Below are 26458 nucleotides of genomic sequence, written 5' to 3'. Positions count from 1 at the left end.
TAGGCAAGTATTGTTTTGGCAACCAACTCTGTCAATAATCTTTCTCAAACTCAGAGACTATTATAAAAAAAAGTTCCTTACAGAGATTACTCATTAAACCACCATAAGACATTATCAACAGATTTTCCCACCTGACCCAGGCCTAGGACTTAAAGTAATGAAGCCATATTTGTTCCTTCCCATTTTAAAAACTAATTGCAAAAAAAAGAACAATTAAAAAAAACTATGAAATAGGTATCTCTTAAACCAAGAGACATATTTACTAGATACATATTATGTGCTAAACAGTGTACTAAATGCCTTGCCTAATTTTATTTTATGTAACCTATGTACATGGTGGGAAGTAATTATATAACAGGTGTGGGGGTTGCGGAAAGGAAGGACTAATTTTATCTAAAAAAAGGAGTAATTTTATCTAAGAGTCATAAAGAAATTCAGCAAATAGGACCAATAAAATCAACAAGTAATTCAAAGTAAAAGGAACCCTGAATAGGCTGCTTGCAGATCAGAAGATATATACAATTTTTAAAGAACACTAGAAGCTGTTACAATGCACTTTATTCTTTTGTTTATGGCTACATGCTAAGTTAATTCTTAGTTTCTTAATGAGTTCCTCGTGTTTGTACAAGAGTAAACTCAAGTGGACTCTGGATTACCTAAGTATTAAGACAATTTGCAAAATCAAAATTACAAATAAAAACTGGTATTTAAAAGTTTAACTTCCAGCCAGTACATTAAGAAAAGCAGAAGAAATAAAAGTTGGAAGGATAAAGTGGAAGGACTAAAAATAAAGTTTTAAGGAAGATTAAAATCCTAGAGAACACAAACTCTAGGGCTAGAATATCTGAACTCAAATCCCAGGTAACCTTGGGCAACCGTCTCTGGAGCTCTTTGGAGGACCTAATGGGTTAATATGTGCACATGCTTAGAATACAGCTTTGTGAAGAGTAAGCACTATATAGTAAATCTGTCCTCTGTAGGCAATATGTCCTTCTATACACAAAACCCCATAGACTCAAGAAGTTATTAGAAACAACTCAGTAGGCTGCTAAATAAATATAATTCAACTGTATTCTTATAAGTCAACAAAGAGAAAATGTAAATTTCTGGACCTCTTTCTTATGGAAACTTTCAAAACAGCTTAGAGAATGATGACAAGAATTACAGCATGCCTAACCTAAACAATGATCAACTCATGGCCAGTCTTGTTTCGTCCCCACCCACTGCCTTTCCTCTACTCTATAAAATCATGAAGCAGATCCCAGACATATCCTTGCACCCATCAACATTTCAATATGTATTTCTAAAAGATGTCTTTTTAAATTAACTACATACTGCTATTATACGTAAAAATTAACAGTAATCTCTTAACATCAAATATCTAGTCGGTGTTCAAATTTCCCCAGTTATTTCATAAATATTGATTTATTAGAACCTGGGCCCAAGTAATGTCCAAACATTGCTATTAATCTCAAAATTCTTCCTTCATGTCTTCCTTTTTGTTACCTTCCATTTATTCATTGAAAAAACCTAGTTGTTTTGTATGTCCTAAGGACTTCCCCAAACCTAGATCTTGCTGACTCCATCCCCCATGATATCATTTCATTTATTTCTCTGCTTTCTATGTTTCCTATAAATGGATAGAAGGGCTAGAAGCTTGATCTGACTCAGATTCAAGCTCAATTTTTTGTTAAGAATACTTCATCAGTAGTGCTGTACATTTTCTTTTTTCTTTTAAAGATTTTTATTCATTTCTTTTTAGACAGAGGGAAAGGGTGGGAGAAAGAATGAGACAGAAACATCAATGTGTGGTTGCCTCTCACGTGCCCCCTACTGGGGACCTGGCCCACAACCCAGGCATGTGCCCTGGACTGGGAATCAAACCAGTGACCCTTTGGTTCACAGGCCAGTGCTCAATCCACTGAGACACACCAGTTAGGGTGAATTTTCATTAAGGGAAATCTTAATGAAGATTGTCTGGTTGTCTTTCTGTGTTGTTAGCAACCTCTGATAATCTTTGTTTAGGTCCAGGAATTCATTACAAAATAGTGATGTTCAATTTATCACTCCTTCTTCATTTGTTTACTCGAATACTCCTGAGAAAAAGAAATTCCTCTCCTCAACTATTTGGTTACCTTCAGGTATAGTTGGTTCCTTAGCAATACTCCAAAGAAAACTAATGAGTATTTTTTTCAAAATAAACTCACAGACTTAAACATACATGGTGTGATGGATTGCATTGTATTTATACTTGCTGATACTCATCTTTGGCCAGCCAGAGTCCATTCAATTACGCACCTTGGTTGTTCTGTCATGCCCTATTAGTGTTTGATAACTTCCTTGCAAGATGTTCAAAGTCCCAGAGATAGAATAAACTGTAGCCATAAGTCATTTTTCCTATTCGGCTAGTTTCTTTCTTAATTCTTTACTTCTACTAAATTAACAATTCCTGATTCCTAATTATAACTTGGCTGTGTTATCCATTCTGGATTTTATAATTAAACATGCACCCAGATATTACAGCAATATTTCTGAAGCCCACTCTCAGCATCTCACTGACTGCCCCTGGAAAACACACCCTGCTCAGAACTCAATGTCAATGCTTCAGTCTGAGGGAGTGGATCAGAAAGATTCCTAATGTACTCTCTGCTGGTGTTCTGGCTGTGGAAAGTACGTCCTCAGGTTCTATTTCAAAATTGGATATGAATTTCAAACACACACAATAAAAATTCACTGTTTCTTGATAAAGTCATCTGGGTGAGGAAATAATCAAACTATTAGAGACTTTATTTTGTACCATAATTCAGGCTTTTTATAAAATCCTCAGCTTCATCTTTAACATTAAAACACATGATACTGTGAATATGAATTCATAAATTCTGACTATTTGAAATACTAAATGTATTTGCTCAGTTAAACCCCCTCGAAATCAGAAAATGGCATTATAAATAATAAATAAATATTGCTTTCCCTAAGAAACAAATTAACAAGCACATGAAGCCCTGTCACCTGCACGGGTAGCACACACTCCCGTGGAAAGGCAGGGCTCTACACTTGGTACCGCTGCTTCACAATGTTCCGAAAAAGAAAACCATGGCTTTAGTGGCCAAAAATTGCTCACTTCCACATTTTTTACTATTTTCTTCAATGTTAAACCACGATTAGAAATTACATTATTGAATACCAGTTCTCCTCCCTAATAAAAGAGGGATATGAATTGATATCCTGGTGCAATTTCTTTTACAAAAAACAAGTGCATCTTTCCTGCAGCTAAAGTAGCTAAGCTTTGATCAGACAAACCAATGCAACTTTTCCAGGCAAAAAAGGGCTTAAAAAACCCCGACGACCAACAACACACTCAGAGCAATGCCAAAACGCCCTCCTGAGGCAGCGTGCATTGGTCAGCGGTAACAGGAACAGCAGTAACAGGAACAGCGGCATGATGTGCTGGTGCATCCTCTGCACATCAGAGCTTTCGTCCGACTGAAAAACAAAAATTCTGCTAGCATGCACACATGACAGTAATTGCTTTTCCAGATGGTAAACCTTTGATAAGGGATTTTGGCCAAAAGCTCATTTTACTTTCTCTCCAAGCATAATATTTGTCATTAACTTTGAAACTGGTTTTACAAGCTTCTGAGTAGTGGGGTGAGTTGACCTGTTTTTTTGCTACGAGAAGAATAACTATGACTAATACTTAAGTAGTGTGGTCTTCTCTGTCTTCAGCAACATTCTTTAATTTCACACTGAAAAGCATTATTTTCCATAATCTCATATCCTTGTTTCATTTTTCATCACAAATCTAAAAGGCAATTATTATAGAAAAGGAAACTAAGAAAAACAAAGGGGGACCCAAAACACTCAGAACTTATTTATTAAAAATTGTATATTTATTCTTACATGTTCAAACTTCAGTCACTCTCAGAGTACTCTCCATCTGATACAATACACCTATCAAGACATTTTCCCCACTGCTCAAAATACTTCTAACTCATGGACTTTGATGCCTTTTGGTGTTTCTGCTGTTTTTTTGTTTCACCTCTTTCACATTAGCAAAATGTTTCCCTTTGAGGACTTTTTTCATTGGGGAAACAAATAAAGTGAGGACACAGGTGTCATGCTGTTTTTGGTCAAAATCTGCTGAAGACTCAGTATGGTGTGGGCAGGTGCACTCGTAAACCTCCCATCATAAAATGGGTAAGTGAATTCAAAGAGTCTTCAAAAAAATTCACTGAAGTGGAGCACAGCCTCTCACAACAATCCCTGCTGGTACACCAATACATATGAGTTCCTAGAACACTCACCTAGTAGGGGAAGACTGTATTACAAGGGGCCCACCATCCAAAAGGTAATTCCAGGGGGTTTTTTGGGTGGGGGGACCCCATGCATTAACTCAATTACCTAGGGTAGCATAAAAATAGAAGAACCAAAGCTTGTGCTCTTTCCATGATGCCAGAGAGACAACAACAGCAAGTGAATATACCTATTTCCTTTTTATATCTTGTTGAAATTTGTTTTCAAATGTTTTGAGTCTGAATGAAACATTTCTAAAAGGTACCACTTTAACTAAATATAAACAGTATTCTAAGACATAACCTTACAAATGTTCTCAGGCCTTAAGTTACATACTGATTTTCTGTTTTAATCTCCCTCCCGCTCCCACATACAAAAAAAAAAATCTCACAATCTCAAAATCTAAAGCTCTCTCAAAAAATTACAAGAAAAGATTTTTGAAATGTATTATATAAAATTCCTGAGCATGAGTTTATTAAATTTTCACTTTTCTTCAATTTCAAAAGGAAAAACTGCACATATTAATTGGGATATTATAGAGGTAACCTCCAGCCATGGTGGTGGTGGAGGTAGACACACTTTGCATCCTCATACAACCAAGAGAAGGAAAACAACAAATTTAAAAACAAAAAATAACCAGAACTGACAGAAAAATCAAACTGTATGGGAGTCCAACAACCAAGGAGTTAAGAAAAATTCATGCAGACTGGTAGAAGGAGTGGGGATGGGCAGCAAGAGTGGAGAGGACTGGAGGCAAGGCAGTGGCTAGAGGACCCGTCGATCCCACTTGTGCCTGCAGACAAACCAGGAGGAACAACCGGGAGGCAAGACAGACTGCTCAACCCAGGGCTCCAGCACAGGGAAATAAAGCCTCAAATCCTCAGACTGTAAAAACCTATGGTGGTTGTGGCTGCAGGAGAAACTCCCAGCCTTACAGGAAAGTTCACTGGAAAGACCCACAGGGTACTAGAATGTACACAAACGCACCCACCCAGGAATCAGCATCAAAGGGGCCCAATTTGCTTATGGGGAGTGGGGGAAGTGACTGAAAACTGGCAGAAAGCAGCGCAAGAACCACTGTTCCCTCTCAGACCCCTCCCCCACACACAGTGTCATAATGCAGCTACGTGGGTTGCCCCGCCTTGGTGAACACCTGAGGCTGCACCCCTTATTACATAACAGGTATGCTGAGACCAAAATAATATGGCCCAAATGAAATCAAAGCTCCAGAAAAAAATACAACTAAGTGATGAAGACATAGCCAACCTATCAGGTGCACAGTTCAAAACACCGGTAATTGGGATACTCACAGAAATGGTTGAGTATGGTAGCAAAATAGAGGAAGACATGAAGGCTGTGCAAAGTGAAATAAAGGAAAATGTACAGGGAACCAACAGTCACAGGAAGAAAATCAAGACCCAAATCAACAATTTGGACCAGAAGGAAGAAAAATAGTCAACCAAAACAGAATAAAGATACAAGAATTCAAAAAAATGAGGAGACCTGGCTGGCATAGCTCACTGGATTGAGCGCGGGCCTGCGAACCAGACGATCGCGGTTCGATTCCCAGTCAGGGCACATGCCTGGGTTGCAGACTGCTTCCTTGCAGGCTAACTACCAGCAGGGGAGGCACAAAAGGCAACCATACATTGATGTTTCTCTCCCTCTCTCCTTCCCCTCTAAAGATAAATAAATAAATAAAATCTTTTAAAAAAAAATGAGGAGAGGCTTAGGAACCTCCAGGACCTCTTTAAACGTTCCAATATCCGAATCATAGGGGTGTCAGAAGGAGAAGGGAAGAGCAAGAAATAAAAAACTTACTTGAAAAATTAATGAAGGAGAACTTCCCCAATCTGGCAAAGGAAATAGACTTCCAGGAAGTCCAGGAAGCTCAGAGAGTCCCCAAGAAGTTGGACCAAGGAAGCACACACCAAGGCACATCATAATTACACTAGCCTAGATGAAAAATAAGGAGAATCTTAAAAGCAGCAACAGAAAAGGAGAGAGTTACCTACGAAGGAGTGCCCATAAGACCGATTTCTCAAAAGAAACTTTGTAGGCAAGAAGGGGCTGGAAAGCAGTATTCAATGTCATGAAAGGCAAGGACCTATATCCCATATTGCTCTATCCAGCAAAGCTATCATTTAGAATGAAAGGGCAGATAAAGTGCTTCCCAGATAAGGTCAAGTTAAAGGAGTTCATCATCACCAAGCCCTTATCAGATGAAATGTTAAAGGGATTTATCTAAGAAAAAGAAGATCAAAAATATGAACAGCAAAATGACAACAAACTCACAACTATCAACAACTGAATCTAAAACAAAAAGAGAATCACAGAAATGGAGATCACATAGAGGGTTATCATTGGAGAGAGGGAAGGGGAGAATGGGGGAAGAGGTACTGGGATTAAGAAGCATAAATGGAAAAAAAAGAAGAAGAAGCATAAATGGCCCTGGCTAGTGTACCTCAGTGGATTGAGCTCGGGCCTGCGAACCACACAATGGCGGTTCGATTCCCAGTCTGGGCAGATGCCTGGGTTGCAGGCCAGTTCCCAGCAGGGGACTCATGAGAGGCAACCATACATTGATATTTCTCTCCTTCTCTCCTTTCCTTCCTCTCTAAAAGATAAATAAATAAAATCTTAAAAAAAAAGAAAAGCATAAATGGTAGGTACAAAATAGACAAGGGAAGGGTAAGAACAGTATGGGAAACGGAGAAGCCAAAAAACGTATATGTATGACCCATGGACATGAACTAAGGTGCAGAATACCAGTGAGAAGGGGGTACAGACAGAGAGAAATAAAAGGGAGAAAAAAACAAGACAACTGTAATAGCATAATCAATAAAATATATTTTAAAAACAGGGATATCACTCTGTGAAAGCATGCAAATAAGTAGGGAGATGGAAGAAATTGATGAATTCGAAATCCCTAATTAAAGATTTAAGCAACCTAATTTGGCTATATGGTTGTTTTACAAACAGAATCCTAAATGTTAAAAACCAATTAGCAAATTCAACTGATCAGAACTTTGTACTCCCTAATCTTAATTTTTTTGATATCTGAATATAGAATTTAACTATATTACTTAGAAAGGAATTCTGAATTATGATTCAATGTGCTCATTTTCTGATTGTTTTTAAATGGTTTTCAGGTGAGTGTATTTAACCATCCTAGACCCAGAGTAAACATTCTGAATGAAAGATGTCTTCAGCTTCATTCATAATAAGTTAGAATGATTTATATTCTCCCACATACTTTGCAAAGCTTTGACATCCTACTAATGATGTTAAATAAAAGTAAGAAGGAAAGATATTTTTTTAATTAAAGAAAATGGTTCTGGTAAGACAAATTATAAAAGTAAGAGGGACATTATTCTGATAATAAGACAAATCATATATTTAATCATTACCATTTTATTCAAAATGACACGGAGAAAATTTAGAAAAGTACACGTACACATACTAGCAGTGAAGGAAGTTTTAAAACTCCTCATGAAAGCAAACTAACTCTATCCATTTGCTATTTGATTCGAGGTAGCCTTTCTTTGATAAAAATTATGCAATTACACTACTCCCTTTGAGAAGGTAATCTGATTTTTTTAAGTGAAGCAGTCTTATAATTTTTTAATCATAGATTTTTATTATTTTATAATTTACCACTTCATACATCCTTCTTCCAAAACAGAAAATGAAATTAATAATCCCAGTAATAAGTGATACATTTTCTCATATTTTCATCTTCTCTATATGCAAGCAAGACTAAATAGCAAGACTATTTATAAACCTCTATAAAGTACACAGAGAACCAACTTGGACCTATCCCCTAAAATCATTATCTGTCCATACCTTCCACCTGTTTGGAAAGATACAATTTTTTTTCTTTTCTTTTTTTAATATATTTTATTGATTATACCATTACAGTTGTTCTATTCCCCCCCCTTCATTCCCCTCCACCCACACACTCCCTCCCCCACCATTCTCCCCCCCTTAGTTTATAACCACATGTCTCAAGTTCTTTAGATTCTATATTTCCCCCACTATTCTTGCCCTCCCCCTATCTATTTTCTACCTACTGTCTATGCTATTTTCTGTACCTTCTCCCCTCCTTCTCCTCCTCCCACTTCCCTGTTGCTAACCCTCCATGTGTTCTTCATTTCTATGGTTCCACTCCTGATCTAGCTGTCCTCTTGGTTTGCTTTTGTTTTAGGTGTGGTTATTAATAACTGTGAGTTTGCTGTCCTTTCACTGTTCATATTNCTAATTTGTGACTCTAATCAACCAGTTCTGTGAGCATCCTGATAAACAGTGTCTTGAACTGTGCTTCTGAGAGGCTGGCAATTTCTCGGTAGCTGAGAGTTAAGGCTCTGGGACTTTGAGTTCTTCTTGAGCCATCTTTTGGGCTGTTCGTGCCTGTTCCGTAGCAGGATTGGAGCCCTAAAGTGTTCACTAGAGCAGGGCAACTCATTCGCTGGGTTGTGACGCTGTATGTGGGGGCGGGGTCAACAAGAAGCAAAGGCCTCCGGTCTGCCGTCTCCTGCTGCGGCCCCTAGAGGTGCGGCAGCTGCCACCAGCACTGGGCCCAGGCGATTAGTCCCACTGCACGCGATTGTGCCACCGCCGTCAGCCCCCGCCCCCTGGGGCCTGCGTGGTCCGTCTCACTGTGCGCGAATGTGCGACTGCGGTCAGTCTGCCCCGCACCCTGGGTCCGGGCCACTTGCGTGCCTAGGTCTGGGGATCTTTCCTGCTGGACCCTGCTCCGCTGCTGGCTCCACCCGTCTTACCGTCCCGGTGGAATGATTAGTTGTAGTTGGACTTCCATATAATTCAATTTTCTGTTTTTTGGCTGTGCCTTTGTTCTCCAAACCTTTATTGTATTCAAACTTGGTTGTGGGAGAAGGCACAGTGTTTCCACCTATGCCTCCATCTTGGCAGAACAAGATACAATTTTTTTGTATTTGTTTTTTACATGAACACCTAACTGTTCTCTATTTGCATGTATTTATATGTATTTTACATAAATACAAATGGTTATATGTATTTTAGAAAAATAGGAAGTACTGTGTTTGCTTTCCATTAATATGATGCTTTTTTTTCCATTGTTTTCAATGATCTTATGTAGTCTTTAGGGTGGGGATCCGCCCCCACAATTTAAAAGTGTCCCTTGTTTCTTTAATTATGTATCTTGCTTTTCTCGTTCAAGTGAAACTAATCCATCAAATCCTAAAGCAGGGGTGTCCAACGTTTTGGCAACTCTGGGCCACAGTGAAAGAAGAAGAGTTGTCTTGGGCCACACATTAAATACATTGTGACACACAATCACAAAAAAATCTCGTAATGTTTTAAGTAAATTTACAATTTTGTGTTGGGCTGCATGCAGCCCACAGGCCACAGGTTGGATACCCCTGTAAGGTCCTACAGGCGCAGTCTATGGGAAGTAAAAGTGTGACACTGTTTGGTGAACAGAGAACCCTTAACCACAAGTGTAGGAGACTAGGAGAGAAGGGTTTCCAAATCAAACTCAAGGACAGTCACAAAGAGCTCTCGTACCATGTGAACGAACTCTGCTAGTGTGCCGAATCCAGCTGCTCATCTCAGAGGGTCATAGGTAAAATAATTATTAAATTGGCATTTATTTATTTCAGTTCTTCTAACATAGTTTATTGGATCTTAATCTGCACTTGGTAATGAGGTCTTCCCAGAAAGTACCAAGCCACATAATATAAGATATAAGAAGATATAAGATATAAGAAGATATAAGATATATATCTAATATAAGATATAAGAAAAAGATATAAGATACAAGAAAGATTATACATAGAACAATAATGCCTCAGTCTCCTTTCAAATATCGTATTTTTAGGACTATAAGATGCACCAAAGCATAAGATGCACCTAGGTTTTAGAGGAGAAAAAAAGGGAAAAAAATTTTTGAAGCAAAAAATGTAGTAAAATATTTAATAACATAGGCCACCACTGCCCCCCCTCCCAACAGCGAGCCAGGTAAGCCACATTTGGACTATAAGATGCACCCCCCTCCCCTTTCCTCCCAAATTGGCGGGGGGTGCATCTTATAGTTAAAAAAATACAGTAGGTACCTTGGGACCTCCCACAGTTCTCCCAACTGCAGCATGATATTCTTTCTACTCTGGTAGCAGAAGCCATGGAACAAATTTTGCCATGACAACGTTTCATGCCAAGATCCTGAGTCAAAATCTCAGACACAGTAGTTTTTGGAATCCGCAGATCAGCTTCCAGTTCTCACACTGATCTTTGTTGGTTGCAGCCTGTACACTCAGGTGTTCTGCTGTTGCAGGCCTTCCAGCACATGGATCACTTTCAACAAATTCTCGATCATCTTTAAAGCATTTGCGCCACACTCTTATTTGTGCTGCACTCTTTGCATTGTCCCCAAAAGCCTTCAGAATCATCCAAGTAGTTTCCGTGGAGGAATTTTCAAGCTTAACTCAAAATGTGATGCAGATTCATTGTTCTACTTGCTCAGTTATTTTGAATGTGACAGCCACACAGTACATACATCACTCAACAGCATCCACCACCCCCACTGACTAGTACAGTGACGTGCTCATTGTTCACACATGTGCACTCCAGTACACTCTGCTTGGCTGCCAGGTTACCATCGATGGCTTGTAAACCGTTTTTGTCATATAAGTGATGGCTGGACTTTTCCGGACAGACCTCATATACCTTAATTTCTTACAATGGACACACTTTCCGAATGAAGATTACCTCCTTTTAAAGTCTGGATCTTTTCTCAGTTTGGGGTGGGAAGTGTGCCAGAGGAGGGGGTGAACTCTTCTCCAAAAGCTAACCATTCTGACATAAAAATTTAAACTTATGAAATCCATATATAGTAACCAACATTATAAAATGACTACCAAGGAATCAAATAAAAAATAAATGTGCCTTGGATACCTTAGGAAGTAGAAACTGTAAATGACGATGTCTTCGTTTGGAAGCAAAAATTTCTACTGCATGATCTTGCCTGATGGTCCTTGATTTTATCATCAGAGTTGGTTCCAGTTACATTTCCATTAGTATGGATAGATCTAAAGTAAGAGAAAGACAACATATTTAGTCTACCGAAAACAGTACGTATTTTAGATAGTGTGATACATCATTGTTTCCCTGTGAGCAAAGATTCTCACACAGATGATTTAGTTAAGGGAATGCCAATTCCCATTCTTGTCCCTACTAAAGATTATAAGATTGAAATTAGAAAGTAAAGGTGAAAAAAAGAAAGAGGAAGAAACTTGATTAAGAGGTGATCAATTACTAGCACTAAAAAGGCCAGATCCCCAAAGGAGGTATGCAGCAAATTGGTATTTGCTTTGCTTTGCACTGGTATTCCAAGGAGACAAGGGGCTAGTAACTATTAGCTCACTTCTCAGAGTCCCTGAAGTCCCCACAGGAGCAGCAGCCTCAGTGCTGTTTCAGATGAAATGGAACGGTAGGAGGAAACAGGATTTCCAGCAGAAGATAACCTCTATGATACAGAAGCACCCAATATGATAGCTACTATTCTTTCCTGGGTCATTGGCAGTGGGATAAGGCAAGCTGGATTTTACCAAACTAATGGCAGTGCTGTAGCTTCCCATTCTACCTCAAAGCTAACTGCAAACAGTGGGGACTTCACAGACATAAGAGAATTCTTAAAAAATGTGAGCCCTTCCTGCTTTCATTATTTAAAGCTCAACTGCTTTAGGCTTTACCACCCAGGGTCACTATTATTCCCTTTAGATCACGTAGACACACTTTTATTCGTGCTGCACTCTTTGCATCGTCCTCAAAAGCCTTCAGAATCATCCAAATAGTTTCTGTGGAGGAATGTTCAAGCTTAACACAAAATGTGATGCAGATTCATCGTTCTACTTGCTCAGTTACTTTGAATCCAGTGGATCAGGCTCCAGAAACAATGTACCAATGATACAATTGATACATTGTATCAATGTACTAATGATGCAAAACAAGAAGAGATTGCTCTCCCATCTCACCCCCCATAGGTCTGAAAGAGGTAGAGTGGCAAAAAATTGGAAACAAAGACGGTGTCAATTCTGGGAGAAAGACCCGGTTAACAACATGTAAAAGGGTACTGGGTAGCATTCAGTGTCTGCCTGAATTTGAAGACCATAATATTATAGTAGGGTCAGTCCACATGGTTATGGGTTGTTTTTTCTCTAGCAGATGATTGCCTTGACCCAGGGTTAGGGATATGAAGGTGGTGAAATGGAAGAAAGAGAGGGACATCCTATACGTAGACTGATAGCTTGGGTGACAACCATTGATACAATTGGTACATTGTATCACTGTACCAATCAGGAATCTTGCTAGTTAATTCTATCCGTGGCTCTCGCCCTTGTCACCTTTGAGCTTTATTTAAAACACAAACCACTCTGGCCAACCACTCTCTCTCTCTATTTTCATGTCCATGCTCTCTATGATTTTTCAGCCACTCATGTTCCTCCATCATGGTCCTTCCTTCCAACCTTTTCTCCAGGAACCTCTGGAAACCCCTTTTACACAGCAAAACAAATCATCTCTACATCCTCTGTTGTGTAACTGAACACTCCTTTCAACCACTGAGCTAAATCCAGTTCTTGAAAAGAACTTTCTAGAGTGAAAGCTAAGAGAGTAGATCAAACTTCCCCACAACGCCAGTTCCAGACCCCAACTCACAACAACCCCATTCCTTCCCTCAGACCCACGCCCGTCACTTCTCTTTGTCATTCAATACTCCACTCTTTTTTCCTATCCTGGGTCCACACTCAATCCCTTCCATGAACTTCACTTACTCTCATCCCTCCAGCTGCTGTGTTATCACTGGTCTCAAAATCTTGGTTGTCACCCAAGCTATCAGTCTACCTATAGGATGTCCCTCTCTTTCTTCCATTTCACCACCTTCATATCCCTAACCCTGGGTCAAGGCAATCATCTGCTAGAGAAAAAACAACCCATAACCATGTGGACTGACCCTACTATAATATTGTGGTCTTCAAATCAGGCAGACACTGAATGCTACCCAGTACCCTTTTACATGTTGTTAATCGGGTCTTTCTCCCAGAATTGACACCGTCTTTGTTTCCAAATTTTTGCTGCTCTACCTCTTTCAGACCTATGGGGAGTGAGATGGGAGAGCAATCACTTCTTGTTTTCCTTAACCATTTGTGTAGATTGTTTATAATGTGAAGATACTATTTCTTTCACTGACTTTAAACATTTTCTCAGTCTATCACTGGCTTTTAAGAGAGAAGGTTTTATTTTTAGACCGTCAGATTTGTCCATCATTGCCTTTTTCATTTCTTTTATTATGTCTCTGCTTAGAAATTTCTCCTCTTCCAGGATAGCAGATAAACAGTCTCATTTTCACTTTTCTGTGGATCAGTTGAATACTTCATTCCAAATGATGTAGAAATGAGATCTGAACCTAATAAATTGTATTCCAAATAGTTCACCAGTTTCCCTAACAACATTAAATAATTCTCATTGCCACTTGGTTTACAAAGTTTATTCTTATGTATTTCATTTGTTTGTCAACAATAAGTTGATGCCTGGGCTATAATATGTTTAAGTGATGTAATTATCATCTCTTCATATGTTTTAATTTGTGATAAGAATATTCTTGGTATTCTTATCTCCTTATTCTTCCTAAGAACAGTTAGACACATTTCATCAGTCTCCAAGGACAGACATAGTGAGTTACGAGTGAGAAACGGTTGCCCAGCCCTCTCTGAGCGCTGTATTTCCATCCGAGCTGCTGCCCGAGTACCATGCCCCTTGCTGCTCTGACAGATCGCCCGTATTACCCTCTGGGCCTAGAACTAAACCTTTCTAATCATACTAAAGAGCTGTCCTTTTTATAGATTTATTCATCTGGTGGCAGATTCATAAAACCTCGTTCTTTGCAATTTTCTATGCTCTTTGTTTGTAAAATATAATTTACATAAAATAAAGGTATTACACCAACAATTCTTATTTCATACACTAACATTTTTTAAAAATTTACTGATTTGAAAGAGAGAAACACTGATTTTTTTGTTGCACCCCCTTATGCATTCGTTGGTTCCCAGGTGTGACCAAGATCGAACCTACAACCTTAACATATTAGGACAATGCTCTAACCAACTGAGTTAACAGGCAAGGGCTTTAAGCCAACATTTTTAATCAGTTCTGAAATATTTTTCAGATCTTCTTGTTATCTTTTAAAATCCACAGTTATGCATATTAATTTTTGTACTACATACCAAATCCACACAAATCAAAAAATCAAAATGTACAAAGATTTCTATAACCAGCAAAAATACTTTTTCAAAAATGAAGGAAGATTTTTTTTTAACAAAACATGAAAGAATATATGGCCTTCAGACATCAGAAATTTTAAAAAGCTCTTTAGGCAGGAATAAAAATTATTTTGATCTACAAAAAAGAAATGAAGAGCATTAGAAACAGAAACAAACTATAAAAGACTATTTTCTTATTTTTAGTCACTTTAAAAGGTTACAGACCAACTAAAGTAAAAATAATAATGTCCTGTGGGGTTAATAACATACAGAGAAGTAAAGTTTATGACAACATAGTATAAAAAATGGAGGCTGGAAAATGAAAGTGTGCTGTAATGAGATCACCACGTGGCACATGAAGCAAAGTCTGACAACAGTTTTGGGTGTTCTGACTCAGGGTGGTTGCTACTGTCACCTAGTAGAGAGAGGCCAGGAATGCTGCTTAAAATCCTGCAATGCACAAAGGCTACTGCCTCTAATCCAATGACAAAGAATTATCCAACCAAAACTGCCAACAATGACAAGTCTGAGAAACCATGACCTAGAGGAGTCACTCAGGGGGTGGGTGTGTGTACATATACATAGATAAAATAAGCCAAGAGTGACAGATAAAATGAAATTATGAAAATGATTTTTTCAATTAAAGGCAGAAAAAGAGGAAAAATAAACAAAAAAGATTCAAAATAGTAAACAACTAGCAAAACAAGACTTAAATCCAAACTAAACAATGATTACATTCAATTACCCAAGAATCCAATTAAAAAGTAGAGGTTATCAGATAGGAAATTAAAACAGTAAGGACCATCTATACACTATCCACAAGGCACTTTTAATACAAAAATATAGAAAGGTCTAAATCAAATTGATGGAAAGGAAAGAAAAGATAGCATGGCTATATTAACAACCAAAAAAGCAGACCTCAGAACAAGAAACATCACCAGTGACAAAGAGGATTATCATATAACCATAAAGGATAAATCCACCAAGAAGACACAGTCACCCTAAATGTGCCCCACCTAACAACACAGCTTCAAAATAAATGAAAACAAAAACCTAATAAAACTGCAAGGAGATTAGAAAATCCACAACTGTAGTTGCTAATATGAATGCTCCGGTTATTAATCAATAGCACAAGAACACAGCAAAAGACTTAAAAGCACTATCAACTCCCCTGACTCAATTGGACACGCACAGAACATTTCATACAATGACAGCAGAACACATATTCCTTTCAAGGGCACATGGAACATTCACCAAGGACCGAATTCTGGGCCATAAAACAAACCTCAAGATATTTAAGAGAATTAAAACCAAACAATTGTTTCCTTTGACCAAAACAGAAGTAAATTAGAATCAATAACTGAGGGGACGGGGCTAGGGGACTGGGTGAAAAGGTAAAGGGATTAAACAAACAAACAAAAAAACCCATAGACAGTAGTATGGTGACGACCAGAGGGAAAGTGCTGCAGGGAGGTACTGTAGAAGGGGATAAAAGAGGGGATAAATGGTCAACACACAATACAATATACAGATGAGGTATATGGAATTATAAAAAAATCAATAACTTACCAAAGGTAGGAAATTAAATGGCTAAGGTCAAAAACTAAAATAAATTAAAAATGCACTGTTGGTAGGAATGCAGACTGGCATAGCCACTAGGGAAAACACTATGGAATGTTCTCAGAAAACTAAAAACAGAACTGCCTTTTGACCCGGTAATTCCACTGTTGGGATTATACCCTAAGAATCCTGAAACACTAATTCAAAAGAACCTATGCACCCCAATGTTCATAGCAGCACAATTTACAATAGCCAAGTGCTGGGAAGCAACCTAAGTGCCCATCAGTAAATGAATGGATCCAAAAACTATGGTACATTTACACAGTGGAATTCTAAGCAGCAGAAAGAAAGACAGAGCTCCTACCCTTCATGACAGCATGGATGGAACTGGAGAGCACTATGCTAAGTGAAATGAGCCAAGTGGTGAAAGACAAATACCATATGATCTCACCTATAAGTGGAACCTAATCAACAAAATAAGCAAATAAAATACAACCAGAGATTTTGAAATAAAGAACAAACTGACAGTAACCAGAGGGGAAATGGGAGAGGGATAGTGGGAGAAAATAGGGGAAGGTCCATGAAGGAACATGTATGAAGGACTCATGGACAAAACTAAAGGAGGTAGGTTCAAGGGTGGGAGGTGGGAATGGGTGGAATGAAAATGGAGACAACTGTATTTTGAACAACAATAAAAAAAATTAGAAAATGTTTTAATAGAATGAAAAGTAAAACAATACATATCAAAATCTGTGGGATACCACTAAAGCAGTTCTTATAACTTAGAGCATTAAATGCTCACAGTAGAAAACAAGAAAAGTCTTGAATTAATAATCTAAGGAAGTAGAAAAAGAGCAAATTAAACACAAAGCAATTAGAGGGAAGAAATAAAAATGAAAATGAAAAACAGAGAAAAATCTATTAAACCAAAATCTAGTTCTTTGACGAGTTCAGTAAGATTAAATAAACTCCACCCAGAGTGATCAAAAAGAAAAGAGAGAAGCCACAAATAAAAGGGGACATCACTAGAAATCTAATAGGCATTAAAAGGGTAATAACATAATATTATGACAAACTTTATGGCAATAAATTCTACAACTTCGACAAAACGCACCAATTCCTTGAAAGTTTGATGTCAAACTACCAAGTCCCCTAAAGAAATCAGACAATAAGAATAGTGCTTGATACAGTAAGAAAATTTAATAATAATAATTTAAAATAGCTTCCTTAGTAAATTCTACCAAGTACCTACAGAAGAATTCACACCAATACCACATAAACTCTTCCAGAAATAAATGAGGAAAAAACACTTCCCAATTCATTTTCTGATGAGAGCATTTAATTGAATATAAAAATAAGACCCCCAGCCCTGGCTGGTGTAGCTCAGTGGATTGAACACAGGCCTGCGAACCAGAGGATTGCAGTTCGATTCCCAGTCGGGGCACATGCCTGGGTTGCAGGCCAGTTCCCAGCAGGGGGACTCACGAGAGGCAACCATACATTGATATTTCTCTCCTTCTCTCCTTCCCTTCCCCTCTAAAGATTAAAAAAAAAAGATATAATTGTATTTCTACATGGTAAAAATACAAAAAACAGGAGCAATGTATTAGCCATGGAAAAAGACATTTTTAAGCTAAATATAACAAAATGAAAGGAAGATTTGTGTGCTTAAAAGTATAAAACACGACGCTGGCCAGTGTGGTTCTGTTGGTTGGAGCATCATCCCGTGAACCGAAAGGTATGACTCCCAGTCAGGGCACATGCCTAGGCTGAGGATTCAGTCCCTGGTCGGAGCATGTACAAGAGGCAATGAATCAATGTTTCTCTCGCATCGCTGTTTCCCTCCCTCTCTCCTTCTCTTCCTCTCTCTCTAAAATCAATAAGCATGTCCTCGGGTGAGGATTAAAAAAATAAAATACAAACACCAAGTGAGAAATCAAAGGCCTCAATAAATGGAGATACACTAGTTTAAAAGATCAATCAATATTGTTAACATATCAATTCTTCCCAAATTAATTTATAGATTTAACATAAATCCTAATTAAAATCCAACAAGGCTTTTCATGAAAACTGAAAAGCTAATTCTAAAATTCATATGTAGATACACAGAAACTGTAATAGAGTACTCAAAACAATTTGGAAAAGAACAAAGTTAGAAAATTTACACTACCAGGTCTCAAGACTTTCTATAAAGCTGTGGAATCAAGACATTGTAATTCAGGCATAATGATAAGCATACAAATCAACAGAACAGAAGATACTGTCTAGAAATAGAGCTACATACTATGGTCAACTGATTTTCAACAACAGTACCAGGGTAAGTCCAGGGAAAATGAATTGTCTCTGTTACAACTGGTACTGGAAAAATTGACAATCCATATGGGAAAAAAAGAAAGAAAGAAAAGAACCTCAATGTACATGTCCTATCTTATCCAAAAATTAATAGACTTAAATATTTAAAATGCAAATTTTCTGAAGGAAAACAAAAGAGAAAATTTGGGGAACCCTAGGTTAACTCAGGGGTTAGCAAACTTTTTTTGCAAAGAGTGAGATTGTTAAATATTTTAGGCTTTGTGGGGAATACAATCTTGTTGCAAATATGCAACTCTCATTACAGCATGAAAGCAGCCATAGACAATGAGTAAACAACAGGGCACGGCCATTCTCCAATAAAACTTTATTTACAAAAAGAGGCTGTGGGCTGAACTGGCTGAAGTTTGTCAACCCCTGTGTTGGGCAAAGAGTTTTAGACACAACACCAAAAGCACAAACTAGAAAAGAAAAAAAAATTGGTATTTTACACTGAAAATTTGAACTTCTGCTCTTGATAAGTCAGTGCTAGGGAAATGTAACACGGACTTGAATAAAATACCTGCAAAACAAGTATCTAATAAAGACCTTGTTTCTGGCACATAAAGAACACTTTAATACAAGAATAAGAGAATAAGCAATCCAATAAAAATAACGGGTAAAGTATTTGGACAACACAAAAATGAAAACTCCTATCAAGGAGCCTAGTTATATGGTACAATACATGTACTTAATCTTTTCTTTAGGCTCCCTAAAGCTAGATGACGCCTCTCTGAATAAAGATTCTGATATTCTGCCTTACACAAGAACCTAACAAACAAACAAAACTATCAGAGAATTTTTTTAAAGTTAACTTTTGTAGTAGTTAATACATGCACCTGGAACCAAACTAAACTGCGCAAAAGAGCTACAGTGAATAGAAATTTTATGCAATAACCAAGCTCCCTTCCCTCATTTACTGTGTGTTTATACTTTTTCTACAAATATAAAAGCATTTCCATATATTTTCAAAAGAAAGTGGCGGCATACTGTTTCTCATCATGATTTTTTTTCATGTTCCTTAGAGCTCACATCATGTCATTCTTTATGAAAATCCCTCATGCTTTCTTTTAACAATTTCATAATTTTATATTTATGAATATAAATATAAAATGGTTTAATTGCAGTTAAACCAGTCTCTCATTAATGGACTCCTTCTCACATTGTCCCCAATATTCCGCCATCACTGACGATGCTGTAAAGCACGTGTGCACTCACGAAGCGGAACCGCCGAGTCAAAGAGCGCGCGGAGTTGAAATTACCATAGCCTTTGCTAGACTGTGCTCCACAGAGTTTGTAAGAGAAAAAAATAGGATATGTATCAGTAAACCACCCAAATCACGGAAACTAAACTAAAGCATCAAATTCTCATAAGACAACTCCAAAAACTAAGCAAGAATGTTTTAGAAGATTTCCAGCTGTAAGTAATCCAAGATGCTCCTTAATCCAAGATAAATTTATAGTTAAGTGACAATAAAAAGAGTGGAAGTTAGTTTAGCCGCATTGTTTCCAATTTTGTCTATTAAATTAAGGTAACTTGTTTAATATATATAACCTGCCTCATTTCTAAAAGGACTTGAATTAGTTGCAAGTTAAAATATAAGGTAAAGGCCCTCACTGGGTGGCTCAGTTGGTTAGCGTGTCATCCTGACACACCAAGGCTGCACATTTGATCCCCAAGGGCAGGTACAAGAATCAACCAATGAATGTGTAAGTGAATGGAACAACAAATCAATGTTGCTCTCTCCCCCTCCTTCCCTTTCAAATTAGTAAGTCAGTAAGAAAATAAATAAATAAATACAAGGTAAAGAGGATTCATCACAATAAAACCATGTATATAAAATTTAAAAATAGATACCGTGGTGGCTGGTACAGCCACATACTACTCTCCAAAGATGGCTACCATCAGTTCCTTCCTTCTCTGTGTGCACACGTCACTCCATTCATCAAGACATGGGGCTTCCTTCCCATGAATCTTCGCTAGCCTTGTGACTTGCCTTGACCAACAGGATGTGATGAGAGTGACATTCTGAAACTCCAGAGACCGGGAGGACTAGCAGTTTCCCCTCTCTCCCTCCTGGACACCAGAAGTCATGGAACACGTCCGACTACTCTGAAGCCGCCCGGCCGTGGAGAGGCCATATGGAGGCCAAAGTGCCAGATACGTGGGTGAAGCCCTCTAAGAGTCCTGTTCAACCCCGCCCAGTTACCAACAGCGTGAGTGATCCCAGCTAGCGCTACAGAGAGCAGAAGAATCCCCTGGCCAAGCCCTGCCCAAATTCCTGACCCACAGAACTGTATAAAAATAATAATTCAGCCATGGCTAGTGTGGCTCAGTTTGTTGGAGCGCTGGCCCTTAACCAAAAGGGCTGCAGGTTCAGTTCCAGTCAGGGCACATGCCTAGGTTGAGGGCTACATGCCTGGACTGGGAAGGCAACCAATCAGTGCTTCCCTCTTGCATAGATGTTTCTCTCTTCATTCCTCTCTCTCTAAAAGCAATTTAAAAATGTCCTCGGGTGAAAAATAATAACAACAATAATAATGATGATAATAAATCAATGTGGTTTTATGGCACAAAATGTTTTGGGGTGATTGTTAAATGACAATAGGCATCTGAAACAGACAATATCAAGTTCATGATATCAACATATTATAAACATTGAGCACCAAATTTGAGTCTACTTTCAGGTTTAAAAGTTTTCATTTTTTGAAGAAGCAAATGTAATTTTTTATCTGAACTGTATGTACTTATACAAAGAACAATGAACTTATGGACTATAGTGTCAAATATAATTTTAGAAAATACATGTTCCTTTATAATTTAGAAAATACATACAAGAAAATGATGTTCCTTACCGACAGATTCTGTCCAGACAGATGGCATATCATTAAGTCAGAACTCGGTACAGACATTTTCGTGTCAGGGGAGACTGACATGACATGATCTTGATACTTTTGTTCTCTGAGACGTAATACAAGCAACTACATGAATACATAGTTAAGGTATTCATTAAACTATCTTCTCGTATCTGATATTTTAAGTGAGCTTTTGACAGACACTACATAGCTATCAGTTTGTGACTAAATCTTCTAGTAACACACAGATTTAATACTCTAAAGGTTTGTTAAAGATGGAGTCATATATATTAATAGCCCCCAAATCTACCTTTTTCCTAGAAGTGCTTCTACTGAGACCACCAAGGTTCTTCAGTGCTACATCCCATGAAAACACCTTTGTCCTTGACTTATTTAACCTCAAACAGCATCTACCACAAATAACCATTCCCTTTTAGTCTCTAAGTGCAGCCCACAGTCAAGGACTTGAGAGTTAAATTCCACCTCCTTGAAGGAGAAAATGTCTGAATAAATTACTTGGAATGCTTCTGTGCAAGATAAATGAAGCAGGGGCACCTATTTATTCAATCATTGAACCAGGATGGATTTAGGGATATTCACTTTATACTTTGGGTTATAAGCCAGTACTTTATTACTTATTATTGCTCAGATTTTTCCAGCTTTGGTCTTTAGATGCTCTTTCAGGCTGGCTCCTTTATCTTTTTGTCCAGCCCCTATCCTTTGGATTTTGGAGCATTTTCTTACTTTCTGGCACTACAAAATGGTCCCAGCTCATTTGCATCTTCCCTGCCTCAGTCCTAGAATGAGACATTTTTCCAAGGAGTTTTCATACTTTTTTGTGGGGGATGGTATTAGAAACCAAAATTTGGGTGCTGGGTATCTTTAGTACTATAGAGGTATCATTATTTCTAGGCCCTATCAGTAGACAGAACTAGAAAATATATGTTTGTATACTAAGCCATATATACATACATTACCTATAATGTGTCTGTATCTATATCTACTCATATACTAAGCTAAACACAAGTTCATGCTGATGTCTCTAACTCTAAATCAGTATTACACGGTTTGATCTAGCCCTTCCCTTGCCCATGGTTATCTGTAACCTCCCTCTCCAAAAGTAAGAAACCTGGATCCCACAATTAACTAACCATCTACCTATTTGTGTAATACGAGTACACACGCACAAATGTTTCAGAACTATTAGTTCACACTAAAAATGTTTTTTAGTCATCTTTTAGGACAGTCCTCATTTAGGACAGTCTTTTAGGAAAGTCTTTTAGGACAGTCCTCATTTCACATGTATGTGCTCCTAAGATCTTTCACCAAAATCATCTCTGCTCTCTCCACAGCTTCTACAGGGTGATCTTTCCTATCCTTGACTTTAATTACCTTCCAATGCGGGTACTTTCAAATCAGTATCTCAAGCCCAGATCTCTCTCCTACACTTCAAACCCACTTATCTAACTAACTACTGGGTCTCAACTCAGCTGTCCCATGGGCACCTCCAACCAAACTCCTCATCCCTCCTAAATCTCCTCTTCCAGGGTTCCTTTCCTGAATGGCAGCATCATCTACCTACTAAGATCAGGTCTGTCCTCTTCCCTATATATCCCCCTAATATCTAACNCCAAAATCATCTCTGCTCTCTCCACAGCTTCTACCGGGTGATCTTTCCTATCCTTGACTTTAATTACCTTCCAATGCGGGTACTTTCAAATCAGTATCTCAAGCCCAGATCTTTCTCCTACACTTCAAACCCACTTATCTAACTAACTACTGGGTCTCAACTCAGCTGTCCCATGGGCACCTCCAACCAAACTCCTCATCCCTCCTAAATCTTCTCTTCCAGGGTTCCTTTCCTGAATGGCAGCATCATCTACCTACTAAGATCAGGTCTGTCCTCTTCCCTATATATCCCCCTAATATCTAACCACCAAAGCCTAAATCTTTCTCAAATCCATCTACTTTTCTCCATCCTGTGACAATACTATACCCAGCCCAACATCTCCTGTGACCTAAAAATATTCATTGTTACAACAAACATAGAAATAAGAGAACTGTCTAGTTGATCTCACTACCTTCAATTTTACTCGCTCTAATTTGGTATTCTCCACACTCTAGCATGAGTGATCTTCCTAAAAAACAAACCAGATCATATCGCTTTTTCATAATTGAAACCCTTTTATTGCTCCCTACTCCTCACAGGATAAGGTCCAATGCCTCGATATTGTTTTCAAGGTTCTATGTGATACTGTCCCCAGCTACCTCTCCAGTGTCACTTGTTCCTTTTTCTTACTTTGTATTCCCTGCAATTAACTAATCTGAAATCTTCTCAATTTCTCTCTCCTGACGTCTTGTCTCAACCCAGACATTCCCTCTTCAGAAAGCTGTCCCTGCTTCTCCCCCAAATCTGGGTTAAGTGTTTCTACTCCATATTCACATTTCACCATCTAGTCTATCTTCATCTCTCACATTGCACTGTAACTACCTGGCTATTTTTCATATCAGTTGCTAGATTATAAGCTTAAGGCAAAAAAATTACATTACCTTTTTTTAAACTATATCCTCAGAGCCTAGCTCTCTGCTTAGTACATAGTAGAAATGCAATAAATGCTTAAAATAAATACTTTTGAGTTTCTATTGCTCTTACTTCTGTGGCTTAGATTTAATCACTATTTTATAGATAAAATGGAATCTTATAAATACAAGTTTAATATTAATTTTTAAGCCCTCCTTAAAGTGAAACCTAATCAACAAAACAAACAAGTAAGCAAAATACAAACAGAGACATTGAAATAAAGAACGAACTGACAGTAACCAGAGGGGAGATGGGAGGGGGGAAGGGTTTTCAGTAACAGCTATAAAGGACATATGGACAAACCCAAGGGTGAATGGAATCAGGGGAGGGAGGTGGGGTGGCTGGGGTGACGGGGGAGGCTAGGGACTTTCACTAGTCCTTAGTAAAATGGAAAAGGTGATAGTCTTGTTGAGCCTAAAACAAAACCATTCAATTGTTTATGTTTTACATTTTATATCTCTACTTAGCCAAAAAAGTTTGGTAATTTATGTTAATTACTCAAATTTTCTACTAGCATTTTACTGGTTCATAAATCCAAAGATCTGAAATTCTCTAATCTAGCATTTTTCATTAAATAGAAGAACAGGTTCCAACCTGATATCTTTCCTTTGAAAATCATTTGCTTTTCCTCTCTCAATACTCACAAAATTCCCTCTCATTCTTAAACTTACGAAACATAACTAGTATAATTACTCGTTTGTTATTTGGTGACTTTTATTAAAAGAAGTACAAGCCTCCAGTTTAGCAACATTTTCAATACTTTCTTTAGTATTCATTGATTACTTACACATCACCTCTGTTCTTTCTTTCTACAACACCTAATTTATCCATACTTGATCTCTTGGGTCTGTCTACTGAGTCTGATTACCTTTTTTGTCATAATCTCCAACTGTATCCATAATTCTGAAACATCGTTTGAACTAGTCTTCTAACTTATTAACATGATTTTCTGGAGTATCCAATCTACTTTCACTATTATTTTATATTTTCAGTGGATTGAGTGCCAGCCTGCAATTTGAGGGGTCACTAGTTCAATTCCCGGTTGGAGCACATGCCTGGCCTACAGGCCAGGTCCATGGTTGGGGGCTTGCGAGATCTTAAATCTCACTGAGTCTAAGAATTTGAATTTTTACATCTGATGCAGTGTCATAACTATTTGGTAGAGAGCCATATGCTTTGAAAATTCAAATTACTTCTTCTTTTGAACTGATGAATCTTATTGCCTACAATTTTTCTGTTTGCTCATACCTATAAGAAGGATGGCCATGTGCTTCCAGAAACAGAGAAAGGCTCTCTCGAAAATTATTTAGATCAATGTTAAAAATGTTTCAGAAAATCTCTCCTTTGTGTCAACTTTGGAAACCACAAAGCAGGACTACAACCTCGTCTCTGCCTGCTAAGGCTAGCCTCAACAATAGCCCTCACCCAGTCAGTGGACTGGCCCTCTTCGTCAGTTAAGATTAGGTTCAGCTGCACATGAACACATGCCTGTGGTTTATAGAAAAAAGAGGTTTATTTTTCTCTCACTTAAGAGGTCTGGAGGTAGGTTGGTCTGGACAGATTGGTAGCTCTACAGTCACCAAGGGCCCCTACTGGTTCTACCTTTTCACTCTGCCAATCTTATCCCACAACATTTATGCTCAGTCATCTGATGGTCAAAAGATAATCACTGAAACTCCAGAAATCACATCTATGTGCAAAGCGGAAGAAAGGAGGAAGGAAGAGGAGTTGCTTGTGAGGCTTCCCAGATGAGTCAATCTCTTTGAAGAGCTTTCCTAGAAGCCCTACCCAAAGACTTCTGTAGACAGCTGCTGAGAAACATGTTGTTCAGCTGGGTTTAAAGAAGTGTCACCATTACAGGAGTTATATTGCTAAGAAGGAAAGGGAGAACAAATACTAGGTTGGCATCCAGCACTCAACCTCACCATTTTTCTCCCTCGCCTGCACAAGTTTCCATTCACCAATGTCCCTCTTAATTATGATATTCATAATTAAAATCAAATGACAACATAAATATTTTCACCTGGGTAGAATAATTCATTCTTCCCTTAATCTGAACATAAGACTTCAATTAATGCATTTTAAGGCTGCCCAAATTTGCCCAGAAGTCATATCAAACTTTTAATTATCTAAAATGCACACATTTTTTTGCTAGAACTATTCCAAAACTATTCCCCAACCCATATTTGTACAATTTATTTTCAAGGACTCTTAATTCAGCATCTTTATTGTGACACTGTGGTCGAGTTAAAAACACAACAAAGACCCTGAAAGACTTGTGATATCACGTAGCTAAGAGGAACATATAGCCCTGGCTAGTGTGGCTCAGTGGATTGAGTGCCAGCCTGAGAAGCAAGGGGTCTCTGGTTGGATTCCCAGTTAGGGCACATGCCTGGGTTGTGGGCCAGTAGCGGGTGCATGACAGCCAACCACACACTGATGTTTCTCTCCCTCTCTCTCTCCCTCTCTGTCTCCCTCCCTCGCTGTCTCTAAAAGTAAATAAATAAAATCTTTTCTTTTTTAA

At 38.2% G+C, this 26458-nt stretch overlaps 1 protein-coding gene across 1 annotated transcript in view; it reads right to left on the bottom strand.

Annotated features, from left to right (window-relative positions):
* NCOA1 (nuclear receptor coactivator 1) overlaps nucleotides 1-26458 on the bottom strand; it is a 210856-nt gene that overhangs the window by 148633 nt on the left and 35765 nt on the right. Inside the window, exon 2 of the mRNA XM_037066809.1 lies at nucleotides 11227-11360. The gene's annotated coding sequence lies outside the window, so the exon portion shown is untranslated. The remainder of the gene's footprint in view (nucleotides 1-11226; nucleotides 11361-26458) is intronic.

This window comes from Sturnira hondurensis, unplaced genomic scaffold (assembly GCF_014824575.4).
Source record: "Sturnira hondurensis isolate 20B ecotype Veracruz unplaced genomic scaffold, ASM1482457v3 Scaffold0016663, whole genome shotgun sequence".
Lineage (NCBI taxonomy): Eukaryota > Metazoa > Chordata > Mammalia > Chiroptera > Phyllostomidae > Sturnira > Sturnira hondurensis.
The sequence above is the reverse complement of the archived record's forward strand: the minus strand, read 5'-3'. Positions and strand labels throughout refer to the sequence as shown.